Source organism: Salmo salar, chromosome ssa12 (assembly GCF_905237065.1).
Source record: "Salmo salar chromosome ssa12, Ssal_v3.1, whole genome shotgun sequence".
In the NCBI taxonomy this organism is placed as follows: Eukaryota; Metazoa; Chordata; class Actinopteri; order Salmoniformes; family Salmonidae; genus Salmo; species Salmo salar.
Window position 1 is genome coordinate 65,784,706 of NC_059453.1, and position 6,863 is coordinate 65,791,568.

Genomic DNA, 6,863 nt, shown 5'->3' on the forward strand with positions numbered 1-6,863 from the left:
ACCCTGTTCTCTGTCTCTGCACTGGAAATGACTGCTAGCCAAACTAATGATCACTCAAATGAAACACACACACACACACACACACACAAACAAAACACACATACACATGTGTATGCCCGCCTCGAATACACACAAGCATGCACAAGCATACATGAATACATATAGTGCCTTCAGAAGGTATTCACACCCATTGACTTTTTCCACATTTTGTTGCGTTACAGCCTGAATTTAAAATTGATTACATTTAGATGTTGTGTAACTGGCCTACAGACAATATCCCATAATGTCAAAGTGGAATTATGTTTTTAGAAATGTTTACAAACTAATAAAAAATGCAAAGCTGAAATGTCTTGAGTCAATAAGTCTTCAACCCCTTTGTTATGGCAAGCCTAAATAAGTTCAGGAGTAAAAATGTGCTTAACAAGTCACATAATAAGTGGCATTCTGACGACCTCATCTCTGTACCCCAGATAGACATACAGATAATTGTAAGGTCCTTCAGTCAAGCAGTGAATTTCAAACACAGATTCAACCACAAAGACCAGGGAGGTTTTCCAATGCCTTGCAAAGAAGGGCACCTATTGGTAGATGGGTAAACATAAAAAAGCAGACTTTGAATATCCTTTTGAGCATGATAAAGTTATTCATTACACTTTTTGAACGGTGTATCAATTACACCCAGTCACCAGAAAGATACAGGCTTCCTTCCTAACTCAGTTGCCGGTGAGAAAGGAAACCGCTCAGGGATTTCACCATGAGGCCAAAGGTTACGTTGGTTTTAATGGCTGTGATAGGAAAAACTGAGGATGGATCAACGACATTGTAGTTACTCCACAATATTAACCTAAATGACAGAGTGAAAAGAAGGAAGCATGTACAGAATAAAAATATCCCAAAACATGCATCCTGTTTGCAATAAAGCATTCAAGTAAAACTGAATGTCTTTATGTCCTGAATACAAAGTGTTATGTTTGGGGCAAATCCATCTTGAGAGTCTATGAGATTCTTGCTGTAATGAAAAGCGCTATAAAAATTAAATCTATTATTATTATTACCTCACCACTCTTAGTATTTTCAAGCATGGTGGTGGCTGCATCATGTTATGGGAATGCTTGTCATTGGTAAGGACTAGAGAGTTTTTTAGGATAACAAAACCCTGGAACAGAGCTAAGCACAGGCAAAATCCTAGAGGAAAACCTGGTTCAGTCTGCTTTCTAACAGACACTGGGAGACAAATTCACCTTACAGCAGGACAATAACCTAAAACACAAGGCCAAATATACCCTGGAGTTGCTTACCAAGATGACATTGAATGTTCCTAAGTGGCCTAGTTACGGCTTGAAAATCCATGGCAAGACTTAAAATTGGCTGTCTAGCAATGATCAACAACCAACTTGACAGATCTTGAAGAATTTTTAAATGAATAATGCGCAAATTCTGTACAATCCAGGTGGGCAAATCTCTTAGAGACTTACCCAGAAAGACTCACAGCTGTTATCGCTGCCAAAGTTGATTCTAACATGTATTAGCTTAGGGGTGAGAATAGTTACATTTGAAGTCAGAAGTTTACATACACCTTAGCCAAATACATTTATACTCAGTTTTTCCCAATTCCTGACATTTAATCCTAGTAAAAGTTCTCTGTTTTAGGTCAGTTAGGATCACCACTTTATTTTAAGAATGTGAGATGTCAGAATCATAGTAGAGAGAATGATTTATTTCAGCTTTAATTTCTTTCATAAGGTTCCCAGTGGGTCAGAAGTTTACATACACTCAATTAGTATTTGGTAGCATTGCCTTTAAATTGTTTAACTTGGGTCAAAAGTTTCAGGAAGCCTTCCACAAGCTTCCCACAATAAGTTGGGTGAATTTTGGACCATTCCACCTGACAGTGCTGGTGTAACTGAGTCAGGTTTTTAGGCCTCCTTGCTCGCACACGCTTTTTCAGTTCTGCCCACACATTTTCTATAGGATTGAGGTCAGGGCTTTGTGATGGCCACTCCAATACCTTGACTTTGTTGTTCTTAAGCCATTTTACCACAACTTTGGAAGTATGCTTGGGGTCATTGTCCATTTGGAAGACCCATTTGCGACCAAGCTTTAACTTCCTGACTGATGTCTTGAGATGTTGCTTCAATATCTCCACATAACTTTCCTTCCTCATGAGGCCATCTATTTTGTGAGGTGCGCCAGCCCCTCCTTCAGCAAAGTACCCCAACTACATGATGCTGCCACCCCCGTGCTTCACGGTTGGGATGGTGTTATTCGGCTTGCAAGCTTCCCCCCTTTTCCTCCAAACATGACGATGGTTATTATGGCCAACAGTTCTATTTTTGTTTCATCAAACCAGAGGACATTTCTCCAAAAGTAAGATCTTTGTCCCCATGTGCAGTTGCAAACCGTAGTCTGGCTTTTTTATGTCGGGTTTGGAGCAGTGGCTTCTTCCTTGCTGAATGGCCTTTCAGATTATGTCGATATAAGACTTATTTTACTGTGGATATAGATACTTTTGTACCTGTTTCCTCCAGCATCTTCACAAGGTCCTTTGCTGTTGTTCTGGGATTGATTTGCACTTTTCGCCCCAAAGTACGTTCGTCTCTAGGAGACAGAACGAGTCTCCTTCCTGAGCGGAATGACGGCTGCGTGGTCCCATGGTGTTTATACTTGCGTTCTATTGTTTATACAGATGAACGTGGTACCTTCAGGTGTTTGGAAATTGCTCCTAAGGATGAACCAGACTTGTGGAGGTCTACAATTTTTTTTCAGAGTTCTTGGCTGATTTCTTTTGATTTTCCCATGATGTCAAGCAAAGAGGCACTGAGTTTGAAGGTAGGCCTTGAAATACATCCACAGGTACACCTCCAATTGACTCAAATAATGTCAATTAGCCTATCAGAAGCTTATAAAGCATGACATAACTTTCTGGAATTTTCCAAGCTGTTTAAAGGCACAGTCAACTTAGTGTATGTAAACTTCTGACCCACTGGAATTGTGATACTGTCACAAGCGTCGTAGTGAATAGACCAAGGCGCAGCGTGTTGAGTGCTCATCTTTTATTTTTGAATGAAAAAAGCACTTCACAAAGAAAAAACAAACGACAGCCAAACAGTTCTGTCAGGTATCCTAACATACTAAACAGAAAACAACCACCCACAAAACCCAAAGGAAAACAGGCTGCCTAAGTATGGCTTCCAATCAGAGACAGCGAAAGACACCTGCCTCTGATTGGAAACCATACTCGGCCAAACATGGAAAACGAAACATAGAAAAAGAAAACTAGAACAAATTCCCCTAGAACAAAAAAAACCCAAAACACACAAAACAACCCCTCTGCCACGCCCTGACCATACTACTATGGCAAATGACCCTTTATACTGGTCAGGATGTGACAGATACAGTGAATTGTAAGTGAAATAATCTGTCTGTAAACAACTGTTGGAAAAATAACTTGTGTCATGCACAAAGTAGATGTCCTAACTGATTTGCCAAAACTATAGTTTGTTAACAAGAAACATGTGGAGTGGTTGAAAAACGAGTTATAATGACTCCAACTGAAGTGTATGTAAACTTCTGACTTCAGCTGTATGTAAATGAGATACTGTTTTTGTATATTTCATTCTCAAGAAATGTTAAAACATGATTTCACTTCGTCATTATGGGGTGTTGTCTGTCGATGAGTCAGAAAAAAAAATATTTAATCAATTTTAAACTCAAGCTGTAACACAACAAAATGTGGAATAAGTGAAGAAGTATGATTACGTTCTGAAGGTGCTGTACAAGCATGCGTGTGCACGCCATTCACATGCAAACAAACATGCATGCAGACACCTGCAAAAACAGAACGGTTTCTCACCCGACTCCAAGCCTGCTAGGTAAGTGCGTGTTCTCTTTGTGTTGAAATAGGTGTGTGTGTTGTGTGTGTTCCATGTTGGAGGATCTCTTTATGTCCGATACATAAATGGCCGAACTTCATCTACATTATGTGAGTCTCACACATGGCTTTTGACACTCAGTCTTGCCTTATCTTCCCAACAAACCTCGCATCCACAGATTCCCCACCTCTCTATCTCCCTATCTATCTCTCTGTCTTTCGTTCTCTTTAATTTGGGCTGATTGCCGTTCTGACGGCTGCTCCTCTTATCAGCCTCCATCGTGCTGCTCTTTCATTTCCTCTCCCCCTTATTGCTTTTCTTTTTAACATTTCTGAGCTGTGCCACTTTAACCCTTCCAGCACCTGGATGGACCTGGATGGGCGCAAGCAGTGCCTCGAACATCACACACACACTGACCCTTTGTGACCTCTCATGGATCAACAGTGCGTTGTTCCCAGCGTTATTGCTGTTATCGTAGGTTACCATCTCTGTCGTTAGTTACAATATCATTACATGCAATATTACTAATAATATGACCAAGCCTCTAACACTCACAGCATCTACTGCACGTAACCTTCCCCCACTCACTACACACAGTGAGACAGAGAGCTCGTAAAATGATTGCAAATACACAGATACATGCAAATCACATACTCCTCGACTAATTCCATCCACATTTTTTGGTGTTACAGCCTTAATTCAAAATGTATTCAATCATTTTTTTCTCGCCCATCTACAGACAATACCCCATAATCACAAAGTGAAAGCATGTGTTTAGAAATGTTTGCATATTTATTGAAAATGAAGTACAGAAATATCTAATTGACATAAGTATTCATACCCTTTCTGAATACTTTCTGAAGATACTGTGTACACACGCACATACAGTATATGCACAAAATCACACACACACACATCAACACGTACACAGACCATATACACACAGAGGGCGGAGGAGCGAAACCAGGCACAGAGAAACTGGAGACACGGATTGTGAGTAAGGAGAGAAAAGGAGGGAAAGAAAGACAGACAGTGATAGACAGAGAACATCATATCCTGCGACTTGAAGGACAGACCCCACTATCACTGTGTAATACATGACACAGCTGAACTACCGCTTCTCCACACACACACACACACACACACACACACACACACACACACACACACACACACACACACACACACACACACACACACACACACACACACACACACACACACATCTGCTATTGTTGCTGTGGCCACAGCCTCCTGACGCATTGTCCCTTATAATACCCCACACAATGAACATGTTTTGTCAACGACTTAAAATACATTTTGTGTGGACAGAAAACACTGCTGCCATTTAGTGCGGCAACATTTCAAGGAGCCTTAAGATAAGACACTCGCCCAACCCTTTAACCTCTTTTAACGATCACACACTGCACTCATAAATGTCAACTCAAGCCAAAGTAAGGGCCAGCACACATGACCTGACCAGGAACACTTTAAGTAAGTCACTATAAAAGTCACTTCACTTGCTACAGTTGACATCAATGACAACATTATAGGATATCCATTTCTGAGGAAAATGATTGACAGGTTTGTGCACCAGGAGGGAGGAGCAGATGTCAGGGGTCAGCTGAAACCCAGACCATCATAAGGATAACTCCAGAACTGGGACATTGGCCCATAGCACTACTTCCCATGTAAACAACACATATTTTCCAGTTTAGACTTCACAACTATCGTGAAGAGAAAAAAACTCAATGTCTGTCTGAGATAGTCCTCCCTCAGCTGCCCCTGTCACCACGGTGACTGACATCACAGGTCATCACGGTGACATTAGAGTCCCTTTAGAGTGAACGGAGGTGGTTAGAGATACTGTATGTGGAGGGGTGTCTGGAAATAAAGGAGGGAAGAGAGAGAGAGAGAGGAAGAGACAGTAAAAGAGAGGAGAGGGCTATTTGAGAAGTTCCCTTGGCAGGCAGTCAGACAAGACTATGATATTTCTGTGGAATGCAGGCGAACAGAGAGAGAAAGGGAGAGAGTAAAAGAAGAGAAAGAGAGTCCGTGTGTGAGAAAAGAGGCCTATATGTGAAACACAACAGTACATAAATATACCTCTCTGTCTCATTCTCTGACTCTGCAACCCATTTCTCTGTAGACTGTAGACATCTCTCTATTTAACTCCCTTTTCAGGCTCTCTCATGACCTGCTGATCAGTGGAGGAGATAGCCTCCCTCTTCCTCCCCCCTCCATGCCATGTTACCAAACTATGAACGGAGAAGGGGTAAGGGGGTGAGGTGGTGAGGGGGGCAGTATGGAGCACAATGTGTTGACTGTGTAACCATCAGATTTTATGACAGCCCAGGCCTCACTGTGGGCAGAACCAGTCCAAGCTCAACCAATCACATTGGACCAAGCCAGCCAGGTCAACCTTGCCTCTTCCATCGTACCCAGCCGTACACAAACCTATAGTTAGCACAACATAATCATCAGGGCTCAGTGTGTGATTGAGAGCGTGTACAAGTGGAGATGGCATGAGAACACACTGTGTCTGATTAACCTCATATAACTACTAAAAAAATCTTAGATTATAACAAACACACGTCTTAAGTGTAAAACTAATAATGAGTCAATAATCCATGCTTTCTGGGAATGCTATGAAGTCCAAAATGTATGGGCGGAGCTAGGAAGTTGGCTGTCAGAAGAACTACAATGTAAACTTACTTTTAATCCATCTGGCTGCATATTTCAAGGCAAGGCATATGGGGATATATTGAGACACCCAATGGGCTGGACGATTCTCTTCTCATCACTCATCTTGAAAAAACTTATACTAAAAACTTGGAAATCAATCAATCCGCCAACAATGGGAAAATCCAATAATTTATTATTGAAATAGCAAGTTGGTACAATTTAAGGCCAAGTGACAAACAATAATGTAGGCACTAGTGATGGGGGTGTGAGCAAGCAGATCTGGGCAGATGAGATGTAGTCATTGTT